The 12,382-nt window shown below is 48.7% G+C and overlaps 1 protein-coding gene across 8 annotated transcripts in view; it reads right to left on the bottom strand.

The window, feature by feature from the left end:
• Nucleotides 1–12,382, bottom strand: part of DMRTC2 (DMRT like family C2) — a 359,569-nt gene that overhangs the window by 14,147 nt on the left and 333,040 nt on the right. The window lies entirely within an intron of this gene.

Genomic DNA, 12,382 nt, shown 5'->3' on the forward strand with positions numbered 1-12,382 from the left:
TTGTCAGGCTGGAATCTCTAGAAGTCTCAAATAACAGTAGACAGTATTACATTGGCCATAGACCTCAACAACAGTGTTTAATAGTACATCAACCTCATATGAAGCACTCGGAAACTTCAGTCAATGAGATGGAAGTGCCAGCTCTCTTGCTTCCCTAGAAGCCACCATTGCTCAGATTTCATAGCACAAGTGTGGGAAGAGTATAAAATATGAGGTTCTGATCAAGGGTTATGAAAGATGCAAATACTGGATAATTGAAGTTACAAGTAAGTTACTAATTTCTCCAGCATTGGATCTTTCATACCCTCACTCATCCCTGAATGGATGCTTGGCCTTGTTGTGGCAGAAGGTGGTGAAGAATGAAGCTAACACACTATTCCCTGTTTGGATAGGGCAGGGCCTATCCTTAGACGGATGAAGGAAATTAACAGTTGGTCAGAACAGCAAATGCCTTTTGTGTTGTCAGTGTAGGACCTTATGAACTTGTGCACATCAAGCGAGTGCAACAACTTTTCCTGATGTTGTGGTACTTAGGAAAAAAAGACCACAGGATAATGAGCTCATTCAAGTGAAGTCAGTAGGGACTTTGGGAATAAACTTTGGATTGGTCCATTAGGTGATTCTGTACTTTGTAAAATAGAGAAAGAGCTCTCTCACCATAAATGCATGTCTTTCCCCTACTTTTTGTGCTGTTTTCCAGGAAAGGATCTATAAAAGTGCCCCATAGATGGTCTCGTACAGAGGCAAACTGAGCTGGCTTATAAAAGGATATACCCCTAGATTCATCAAAGTCCCGTTTTGCGAGTCTGTAATAGCGATTATTAAGGAATCGCTATTACAGACTCGCAAAACAGGATTCATGTACAAATCTCAAATTGATTTGTGAATCCTACAGATTCCTTATTTGCGATTAGCTAATTGCTAATCACAAATAAGGAATAACTCCCCATTCATCCCTATAGGCCTAAAGGCCCATAGGAATGAATGGGAAGACATATCTATGTGCGATTCTCTATTAGCGATTTGCATTTTGAATTTGCGATTTCAAGGCTGCAGCGGTGTCCAAAGGACACCCTGTTGCACCCCTGAAACGACATTGGATGCTGGTGTTACGCACACACATGTCCCAAGGACATGTGTGTGTGTAACATACAACTTAGAAAAATACACTTAAGTGCATTTTTCTAAGTTTCCGCTATTTACCACGAGGTTTGACTTCGCGGTAAATAGCGGCCCAAATTTGCGAATTCGCATTTTTATATGTTTCATGAATTGCATTTAAGGAATCTCAAATAGAGATTCCTTAAATGCAATTCCTCGCACAATTGCGAATCCTATAATAGCGATTATTGCATTTGGGATGATGAATCCCAAATGCAATAATTGCGCTCGCAAAGGGCCAGATTCTCAGAATCTGGCCCTTTGCGAGCCAATTTTCGTTTCATGAATCTGGCCGTAAGCTCCTAGTGCAGTGTTGCGCAGCGTACTAGGGAACAAACATCTGAAGTAATTTAATACATTGCTTAATGATCCTCTGAGAGAAAAGAGAGATTCGGTTGTTTTCCATTCTCTGAAAATGTAAGATTACTGCCAGATGGACTAGATGACAAGCATTTACATCGTTTTGGGCCAGGCTCAGCAAATATGGAATTATTTGGTGGGGTATTATTGCACCTGGAAGGAATATTTTGGCTTTGCACCAGACTCTTCCATTTGTCGATTTCAGTTTTAGTCATAGCTGGCCTCAAGGCTTGAGCTGGGAAGTCTCGACACTGCTGTGAGATCCAGATGCCCATACTCTAGTCTGTAGGGTACCATGCTGTCAGGTTCAACAACAGGAGTTTGTGCCTGGTGACGAGCTTGCGATGTATCTGTAACGGTATTGCTGAACGTACAGAGATTCAAGAGTTCCATGAAAGCAATACTGGCAAGGCCAGGCTGGGTTATTCCAGACTGGGGCTATGCAAATCAAGGTACCATGGCTCGTTTTGCTTTCCTCAGGACCCTGGGGATCAGAGGAAACAGTGGAAAAGCATACACAAAGATGTGGAACCATTTGATCAAAAAGGCATTGCCCTTGGACTTTCGTTGCCAAAACATGCCGCTGTAAACTTGCAATGTCTTGTTGTTCTGGGTGGCAAACAAGTCCTGTGTAGAGTGACCCCCATTTGTGAAAAATGTAATTCACTTGGCGGAACTTCCATTCGTGACCGAGTACTAGTGTTCGACTGAGTGAATCTGCCTGATCGTTTTGCCAGGGTGATGCTCCACGGCAAAATAACAATTGTTACTTACCTGTAAACAGGTGGTTCTCCAGTATTGGTGTCTTTCATAGATTCACATGCTTGAATATTCCCCTTCGTCGAAATGGGAGTCCCACGGTACATAAAATAGCAATAAAATGCTAAAATATATATGTATGTGAGAACATAACATAAGAAATAATAGAAGTAAATGCACAACTAAAACCTCTAAAACAATTCCTACATAGGAATGCATGATAGAGAGAGAAAACAATTGCAACATATCACTGTCATTATGTTAGACCAAACTACAGCCAATCAGGCGCCAGCACCGTCTAGAACCTTCTCAGAAGCTCAAGCCCTCAGATTTTCGTAGCACCAAAGTGACCCAGAGTGCATGAGGAGAAGAGAGCCTCTGAGGGGAGGAGGGTGGGTCGCATGTGAATCTATGAAAGACACCAATACTGGAGAACCACCTGTTTACAGGTAAGTAACAATTGTTCTTCTCCAGTATTAGGGGTGTCTTTCATAGATTCACATGCTTGAGTAGAGTAGAGAGCAGTAACCTCCGAAGAGCTGAGATTGCTAAGCACAGCATGGAAAAGCTCAAAGACAGTAATAATACAGTCATGGAGGCATTGATAGCAATCACAGAAAAACATAAAGGAGGAGGGAACAGAGGCTCACCTTATTTGAAAAGATGACGCAGTACTGCCTGTCCCACTGCCGTATCCGCTCATTGATGGCGTCCAAGCAGTAATGCTTGGTGAATGTGTGCCTGCTGGACCATGTGGCTGCACGGCAGATCTGATGAAGCGGCACACCAGCAAACAGGGCGGTGGATGAAGACATTGCCCTGGTAGAATGAGCCCTCACTGAAGACTGCAAAGGCTTACCAGCTTGTTGATGGCAGAAGACAATGGCTGAAGAAATCCAACGGGCAATCGTTGGCTTGGTAACTGGATGCCCCCTACGCATACGTCCATAAGCAATGAACAGTTGGTCGGACCTGCGGTAAGGGGCAGTTCTGCTTATGTAAAATTTAAGGCATCGTTTGATGTCCAAGGAATGTAATCGCTGTTCAGCCGGAGACTTTGGCTCAGCAAAGAAAGTTTTCAAGAACACAGGCTCATTTAGATGGAAGTCCGTAGGCACCTTCGGTAGGAAAGATGGGTTGGTGCGAAGCACCACGCCGTCAGGTTTTAATTGAAGAAATGGTGGTTTGATGGTAAAGGCGTGGAGGTCACTCACGCGACGAGATAAGGTCAGAGCAAGAAGAAGAGCAACCTTCCAGGTGAGGAACTTTAAGTCCGCCCTATGGATGGGTTCAAATGGCGTTTTCATTAGTTGTGTTAGAACAACGTTGAGATGCCACGTTGGAGGAGGGCGCCAAGAGGTGGGAACTTCCGGAAAAGACCTTTGAAAAACTGACGGATAATTCTGGACGAGCATAGGGAGGAGGAGCCATCTTGCCGGAAACAAGAGATTGCAGCTAGGAAAACTCTCAAGGTAGCATGCGAGAGCCCAGATTGAGCTAGACTCAAAAAGAACAGAAGGAGCTGCTCCGGAGCAGAATGGATTGGATGGACATTTGCAGCCACACACCAAAGACAAAACCTCTTCCACTTGAGTTTGTAAGTTTTGATGGTAGACGGAGCTCTAGCATGAGCGAGGATCTCTCTGCAGTCTTGCGAGATATTTAAATGCGCGAACTCAAGGTGCTCAGGTTCCATGCTGACAATTGTAGAGTGGATCGATCTGGATGGCAAATCTGGCCTCAGTCCATCGTAGGAGGTCTGGACGAGGATGAAGAGGAATGGGCTCGCACTGTGACAGAAGGAGCAACTCCGAGAACCACGCCTGTCGGGGCCATCGAGGGGCGATCAGGAGAATGTGGCAGGGCTGCCTCCGCATCTTCCACAGCACCCGTGGCACTAACGGGATCGGCGGAAAGGCGTAAGCGAATAGATCGCACCAATAGATCAAAAGGGCATTCCCGCACGATCCGGGGTGGGGATGCCAACTTGCGTAGGACAGGCATTTCCGGTTCTCTGGTGTCGCAAAGAGGTCTAGAGGCGACGACCCCATCAGTGAAACACAAGTTCCAGAGTCAGCTGATGTAGCTCCCACTCGTGTGTCAATGATGTGGACCTGCTGAGGGAATCCGCCAGAATGTTGGAAACGCCCGGCAGATTCACCGCCGTCAGGGTTATTTGATGACGGATAGCCCAATCCCAGATCGACTGAGCCAGTCGAGACAAGCTTTGAGACTTGGTCCCGCCCTGCTTGTTCACGTAGTGCATACTGGTGGTATTGTCCGTCTGAATAAGCACTGACTCCCCTTGAACTACAGGAAGGAATGACTTGAGTGCCAGAAAGATTGCATCAACTCTAGCCTGTTGATATGCCAAGAGCGTTGGGACGGAGACCATTTGCCTTTGATGGAGAGGCCTTGAAGGTGAGCACCCCAGCCGTCCAGAGAGGCGTCCGTTGTGAGCGTGAGGTCTGGCGCGTTGACGAGGAAGGACGTTCCAGTCGCCCGGTTGGTCGGCTGCGCCCACCAGGACAGAGCTGTCCTCATGCGAGCGGTAACGGTCACCAGGTCGCTGAAAGAACCGGAGACCTGACGCCACTGTACATCCAGTGCCTCCTGAATGGGACGGGTCCGCAGTCTGCAATGTGGGATCAGTGCAATACAAGAAGAAGCCATTCTCAGAAATTATTTTAATGTCCGGACAGAAACGGACTGTCTTGATCGAATGAGAGCCACTAAGCGGAGGATCTTCTGTTGACGTTCGTGAGAAACGAATGCCTTTGAAAGCAGTATGTTTAAGGTTACCCCTAAGAAACTCCTGGTTTGAGCTGGTGCAAACGGTGACTTGTCGACGTTGATGGCCAAGCCGAGGGATTGAAACACATCTTGACAAAGACGAGTGTCTCGGTTCAGTTGATGGCGGGATTGAGATTTGAGAAGGCAATCGTCCAAGTATGGAAATATTTGGACGCCTTGGAGGCGTAGGTGAGCCACCACTGGAGCCAATACCTTCGTGAACACACGAGGGGCGGATCGGAGGCCGAAAGGCAACACTTTGAACTAGAAATGCGTCTGCCCTACTCTGAAACGCAGGTACTTTCGATGCTGTTGGAGAATTGGGACATGAAAGTATGCGTTCTGAAGGTCGATGGTGGTCATAAAATCGCCGCTGGAAAGAAGACGAAGGATCTCCAGTAGTGTAGGCATGCGGAAGGATTGGCTCTTTAGGTATCTGTTGAGAGCCCTCAAATCTAGAACTGGTCGCCAATCTCCCGTCTTCTTGAGTACGAGGAAAAAACAAGAGTAAAACCCCTCTCCTCTCTGAGACACTGGAACCACTTTGACTGCACCCTTTTGAAGAAGAAGACGGACTTGATGGAAAAGCTCCTTGAAATGGGGAGGAGGCGGGCCAGACGGCGGAGTATGAGGAGGAATCTTGATGAACTCCAAAGTATGTCCTCTCATCACAATGTCCAAAACCCAGCGGTCTGAGGAGATGGAGGACCACTGAGAATAGAACAGAGAGATTCGACCTCCAACACTTGGGGGGAGACAAAAGTCATTGGTGTTTGGGAGTGGATCCCCGATATGAAGACTTTCCCCTATATGACTTTGTCGACTGTTGTCGGTTGGACTGCTGTTGGTTGGAAGAGTAACGTTGGTTACTCTGATTGTAGGAGCGATATTGAGATTGTCCTCCTCGAAAAGTGGAAGAAGTGCCGCATCCGCGTGCACCCCGAATTGGCTGTTTCCGAAATTGCAAGGTGCCCAATGATCGAGCCGTATCAGTGTCCTTTCTAATCGACTCTAGAGCCTCGTCTATGTGTGTCCCAAACAGCGATTCACCATCATATGGCATATCATGGATCCTGGACTGAACTTCCTGCCGGAAAGAGGTGGACTTCAACCAACCTGTTTGAATTTTGTCGTGCACATCGCGCTTCCTGTAAGAAGCTACTTGCAACTGGGATATTTTAAACATACCCTTTTTTGTCGTTTATGTTGTCTAATTTAGCCGCTTTTCCCCCGTTTTTAATAACTGCTTAGAATTTTAGAATAACTGTACTCGCTTCCTTACCTGGGTCCTAACTTCACGGAACGCTTTCTTGCACAGCGGTATTACGCCGCAAGCACTGCCATTAGGGCGGGCCGGTCCCCGCGCTTTGCTTACTAGGGGCGTCATCTTGGGTGGGGTGGAGTAAGACTCCTCAGCTATTCGCTGAAGCCAGTAACGCGGACTGGCTAGAGGCCGTACTCTGGTGTCCTACTTAACACGGGTAGGTGGAGAAGCTCACTCTCTGTTTGAATTTTGTCGTGCACATCGCGCTTCCTGTAAGAAGCTACTTGCAACTGGGATATTTTAAACATACCCTTTTTTGTCGTTTATGTTGTCTAATTTAGCCGCTTTTCCCCCGTTTTTAATAACTGCTTAGAATTTTAGAATAACTGTACTCGCTTCCTTACCTGGGTCCTAACTTCACGGAACGCTTTCTTGCACAGCGGTATTACGCCGCAAGCACTGCCATTAGGGCGGGCCGGTCCCCGCGCTTTGCTTACTAGGGGCGTCATCTTGGGTGGGGTGGAGTAAGACTCCTCAGCTATTCGCTGAAGCCAGTCACGCGGACTGGCTAGAGGCCGTACTCTGGTGTCCTACTTAACACGGGTAGGTGGAGAAGCTCACTCTCTGTTTGAATTTTGTCGTGCACATCGCGCTTCCTGTAAGAAGCTACTTGCAACTGGGATATTTTAAACATACCCTTTTTTGTCGTTTATGTTGTCTAATTTAGCCGCTTTTCCCCCGTTTTTAATAACTGCTTAGAATTTTAGAATAACTGTACTCGCTTCCTTACCTGGGTCCTAACTTCACGGAACGCTTTCTTGCACAGCGGTATTACGCCGCAAGCACTGCCATTAGGGCGGGCCGGTCCCCGCGCTTTGCTTACTAGGGGCGTCATCTTGGGTGGGGTGGAGTAAGACTCCTCAGCTATTCGCTGAAGCCAGTCACGCGGACTCGCTAGAGCCCTTTATAATACAATGGATACGACGCGCAGCGTGTACGCGCATCGTGGGCGCCGCAGTGACGCCGGAGTCGCGCCAGAGTCCAGCCCGTCTGCGCCCGTCCGCGCTGAGGACGCGCTGGACGACGGGGCTCTGGACTTTGCCGATGCGACATCTCCTTCACACAGCTATTCCCGGCTGGAAATGCTGCGTTTTAAACCCCGTAGATCAGGGTGCACGCACTCTCTGGCACCAGACCACTTACTTCTCCCTTTACGCTGTGGCTGTCTCCTCAACTCCAGGCCTTCTGACTCTTTACCTTATTCTTTTCCTGGGCACTCAGGTGCTGCTGGGCCTACAAATAAAATAGTAGAAGGTATCCTGGTCAATGCCCGTTCCCTGGTCAAAAACAATATAATGTTTAGGGAAATGGTTCTAGATAGGAAACCAACCCTAGTGTTCATTTCTGAAACTTGGGCCAAAGATTCATCTGGCCCTGATCTAACTGAAGCGGTCCCTGAAGGGTACTGCCTGGTTAGACTCGATAGACAGGGTCGAGTGGGAGGTGGTATAGCGATTCTTTATAAAGACCACCTTCAATGTCACACCACACCTATCTCTGACTTCCCGGACTCTTTTGAAGCCCTTTATTTTTCCATATGGGAAGCCCAGTGCCCTCTCTTCCATGGAATTTTACTATATCAACCACCAGGTCCACGGACTGATTTCACTTCTAAACTTCTCCAGGCTTTGGAACCACACTTTGGTCGAGAAAACTTTTCCATCCTGGGTGATTTTAATTATCACCTAGAACGACAGGATACTCCTGATACCTCAGGACTTATTGAGGCTCTGGCTTCCTGTGGGCTTACGCAGCGCGTCAGCGGGGCCACTCACCGGGCAGGCCATACGCTGGACGGCATCTTCTCTAATGACGGTCGTATAACCACTAAGGATTCAGTGCATCTATCTTGGTCCGATCATTTTGCAGTTCCATTCCATCTGGAATATTTTCGGAGCAATGATAGTAAAAAAGGGAATCATGCAATGGTTACGGCTAGAAACCTTAGGGACATTAGCAGCCATTCTTTTGCGCCTTGGACTGCTAGCCTTTCTATTAAAGGCATGGACAATGTACAGACCGCAGTTGGTCATTTCGAACGAGTTGTCACTGAAGCTATGAATGAGCTAGCTCCTATACAGACCCGACGTCGAGCAAGAAAGAGACCCTCGGCTCCATGGTTTTCCGATTCCCTTAGGCTCCTCAGGCAAGAAGTGAGGAGGAAGGAGAGGCTCTGGCACTCCAGCTGGGACTTTAAGAATAAAGAGGCCCACAAACTCCTTGTCAGGAGATATAAGACCGAGATTGTGCAGGCTAAACAAGATTACTTTGTTTCCCTGACAACCTCGCTGTCCTCTCCGAAGGAGCTTTTCAAAATCGTCGACTCGTTAGTCACACTACAATCCCCTGACCCTGTTATTCCTTCGCAGGATCTATGTGATAAGATTGCTTCATTCTTCCACACTAAAATATTGGATATCCACCTAGCTCTTGAGAAGCAAAGAGCTTGTATTAGTGTGCCCACTACCCTGGCCCTACCGAATGTATCTACTCTCGACGCCTCCCCTTTGGACACCCTGGATTCTTTCCCACCTCTAGAATTGCAGGATCTTGAAGTACTGCTTAAAAAGATCAAATCTGGTTCCCCTTTGGATACTTGCCCTTTGAAAATCATCAAGCAGTGTGGGGAGTCCCTCCTACCACCATTGCTAGAAATTATGAACCTAGCAATAAGAGATGGTGTCTTCCCCTTGGAATGGAAGAAAGCAGTACTAAAACCTCTGCTAAAGAAGGCCTCCCTTGATCCGGAAGTCCTGAAAAACTTCCGACCAATCTCGCTGCTTCCCGCCCCTGCGAAGATGCTTGAGGCACATCTAAATAAGCATCTCGCCGCTTTTGTAGAAAGCTCGGGCTGTCTTGACTCTTCTCAGCATGGATTCAGGAGGGAGCACAGCACCGAGTCGGCCCTCACTGTCGTGCTTGATAACATCCGCTCGACAGTGGATAGAGGCCAGACCACCCTCCTGGTCCTGCTAGATCTAACTGCTGCCTTTGACACCCTCTCTCCCTCAGTTCTTTCATCTCGTCTGAGGGATGTGGGGGTGAGGGACGCAGCTTTGGATCTTCTAACCTCCTTCCTTACTGGGAGGGAACAGAGAGTCAAGATGGGTGAGTTTCTATCTCCATCCCAGTCTGTGCTATGTGGGGTCCCACAAGGGTCGGCTCTTAGCCCGACCCTATTTAACATCTATGTGACCCCACTGGCCAGACTTATAAGAACTTTCGGGATGGAGGTAGTTTCCTATGCTGACGACACCCAAATACTCGTCTCTCTCTCCCATTCAGATGTGCAGACCGCCTCCAAATTTAGATCATGTATGGAGGCGGTTGGTCACTGGATGATACAGAATTCCCTTAAACTGAATGGGGAGAAGACTGAGGTGATGGTGTTTGGTGGGAGCGAAAACATCTGGTCTTCTAGTTGGTGGCCTGATTCACTTGGAGTGTGTCCCTCCCCCACTATATCTGCAAAGAATCTTGGGGTGATGGTAGATCCTGCCCTGGATATGAGTAGACAGGTGAGTAGGACCATCTCCACCTGTTGGGGTCTTATCCATACCTTGCGAAGGATCAGGAAATATCTTTCTGCGCAGTCCAGAAAGCAAATAGCTGTCGCGCTCATCAGCTCTCGCCTGGACTACTGCAATGCGCTGTATGCGGGGCTAAATAAGACCCTCCTGCAGCGCTTGCAGGTAGTCCAGAATGCCGCGGCCAGATTTGTCCTGGATGCTCCTAGTCGCTCATCGGCCACTCTGGCCAGAAAAACGTTGCATTGGCTCCCTGTAGAGTACCGAGTACGCTTCAAGGTCCTGTGCATGACATACAGGGCCATTGCAAGAAACTGTGTCTCTGGAGTGGGCTCTATCATCTCCCCCTACATCCCTGGAAGGAATTTGCGTTCCTCCGGGAAATTGCTTTTGTCAGTCCCTCGGGTGCGAAGAGCAAAATGGGGTGGCAGGGCTTTTTCCACTCTAGCTCCTAAATGGTGGAACGATCTTCCCCTGGATCTAAGGTCCCTACCCTCCCTGCAGACTTTCCGCGGTGCCTTAAAAACTCGCCTTTTTCTGAAAGCCTATGTGTAATGATGATTGATTCAGACTTTCGATATTATTGTTAGGCGCCTTGATACCTGCGGGTTATTGTTTTTTGCGCAATATAAATTTTTATCAATCAATCAATCAATCAACCATGGCGTCGTTGGGCAGCCGCACTAGCAAGCTGACGGAAACCAGTGCCCGCAATATCGACTGCGCAGTCAATCATCTCTTCAGATGTTCTTTCTCCGTCCTGGAGGATTTGCAAAGCGTCAGCTTTGGAAGCGTCAGGGATGAGGTTGACAAAGGCAGACATGTCCGACCACATCTGCCGGTCGAGCGGCCTAAGATGGCTAAGGCATTAGCCGCCCTTACTGTTGTGGAAGCCATGGTGGAGAATTTGAGTCCAATAGCGTCTAGGCGCTGACCTTCTCTATCTGGAGGTGCTGTGATCGGAGACGCTGGATTACGGGACCGACGCTGTGCCGCCTGAGTTACCACCGAATCAGGTTTTGGGTGAGAGACCAGGCATGCTGGTGAACCTGTTGGGGCCTTATACTTCTTCTCAAGGCGCGGCATTTGGGCAGGTAACAAATTTGGAGCCTGCATGAGCTTCACTCCTTCCTTCCAAATAAAATCGATCGAAACCGTGTGGACTTGCTTGAATGGCTGATGCTTGAAATCGTAGAGGAAACAATCCTCCTCTCTCTGTGTTCTTGGTAATTTGAAGCGCTGAGCCGCTCTATCCATCAGCTGATGAAAACTGGCAATATCTACTGGAGGGGAATCTCCAGGTTCTCCTGGCGGAGGAGAGGGTGTCTGTATTTGGTAGTCGTCCCACTCTGCCATGCCGGTTGCGGCATCATCATTGTCCGTATCATCGTGGACCTCTCCGTCTTCCCATTCTGGAAATACATCATCATCAGCATCTTGTGGATACACAGCTGTGTGTATCTTGACCGATGTTTGAACCTGGGGTGAAGGCGTCGCTGGGAAAGGTGGCGGAACACAGGGTGGAGCTGCCGGAGCCGCAGCAGCCGGTGGTCTAGGAGTACCTTGTGGCGTAGGTGGAAAGCGCCGGTTGTAGTCGTCAAGCATATGCTGGAGGTTTGAAATCAGAGACAAAGGCAATGTAGCCGTTGGAACTTGGATGAACTGTTCCTCAGCTTGAGACTCCTGGTCGTCGCCGTCGTTCGTCACTGTCAGAATCTTGGCATTTGATGATCAGATCTGACGGACTGTGTGCCGCCCTGAAAGTGTCATCCACATCATTACCAGAGTCCGAAGTGTGCTCAGAGGCAAACAAAGGTGAAGGTGGCTGCGGATCTGGAGCAGACAACTGGTGGCATGGATCTTGACGGCGATGGTGTGAAGGTTCTGTGGCGACAGATGCAGAACCTGAAGATGGGAAAGGCACTAGAGGCAATGAGGCAAACGAGGATGGTGCCACCGTCGACGGTATCGTTGACGGTGCTGATATGGCCGCCGACGAAGATGACTTCAATGGTTCCATCGTCCGTCGTCGACGGAAGCACCATAGACAGCAAAGCCGCCGACGAAGTCGTCGACGCAGAAGACACCCCTGTTGATGGAGCCCTCGTCGACGAAGGTTTGGTCGACGGAGTCTTCGTCGACGATGTAGACTTTTTGATTGCTTTCGTCGACGATACTGGTTTTTTCGTCGATGATGAGGTGATGGGAATGGTCGAAGAGACAGTCTTAAAGGCCAATGAGACTCTCGTAGACGTGGAGGCCGTCACGACGATGGAGAAGCTGACGTCATCGTCAGTGTCGTCGTCAACGATGTAGACACTGATGATCTCGTCGTCGGAACACTCGTCGACGCTCCCGACGACGACGAAGCATGTTTTTGTGTGGAAACATGCTGTGAGGCACCAGAAGATGCCTGAGAGCCAGGTCTCGTGGGCGTAGAGGTAGTAGGAGCCGGTGG

Source organism: Lissotriton helveticus, chromosome 7 (assembly GCF_964261635.1).
Source record: "Lissotriton helveticus chromosome 7, aLisHel1.1, whole genome shotgun sequence".
Classification (NCBI taxonomy): Eukaryota; Metazoa; Chordata; class Amphibia; order Caudata; family Salamandridae; genus Lissotriton; species Lissotriton helveticus.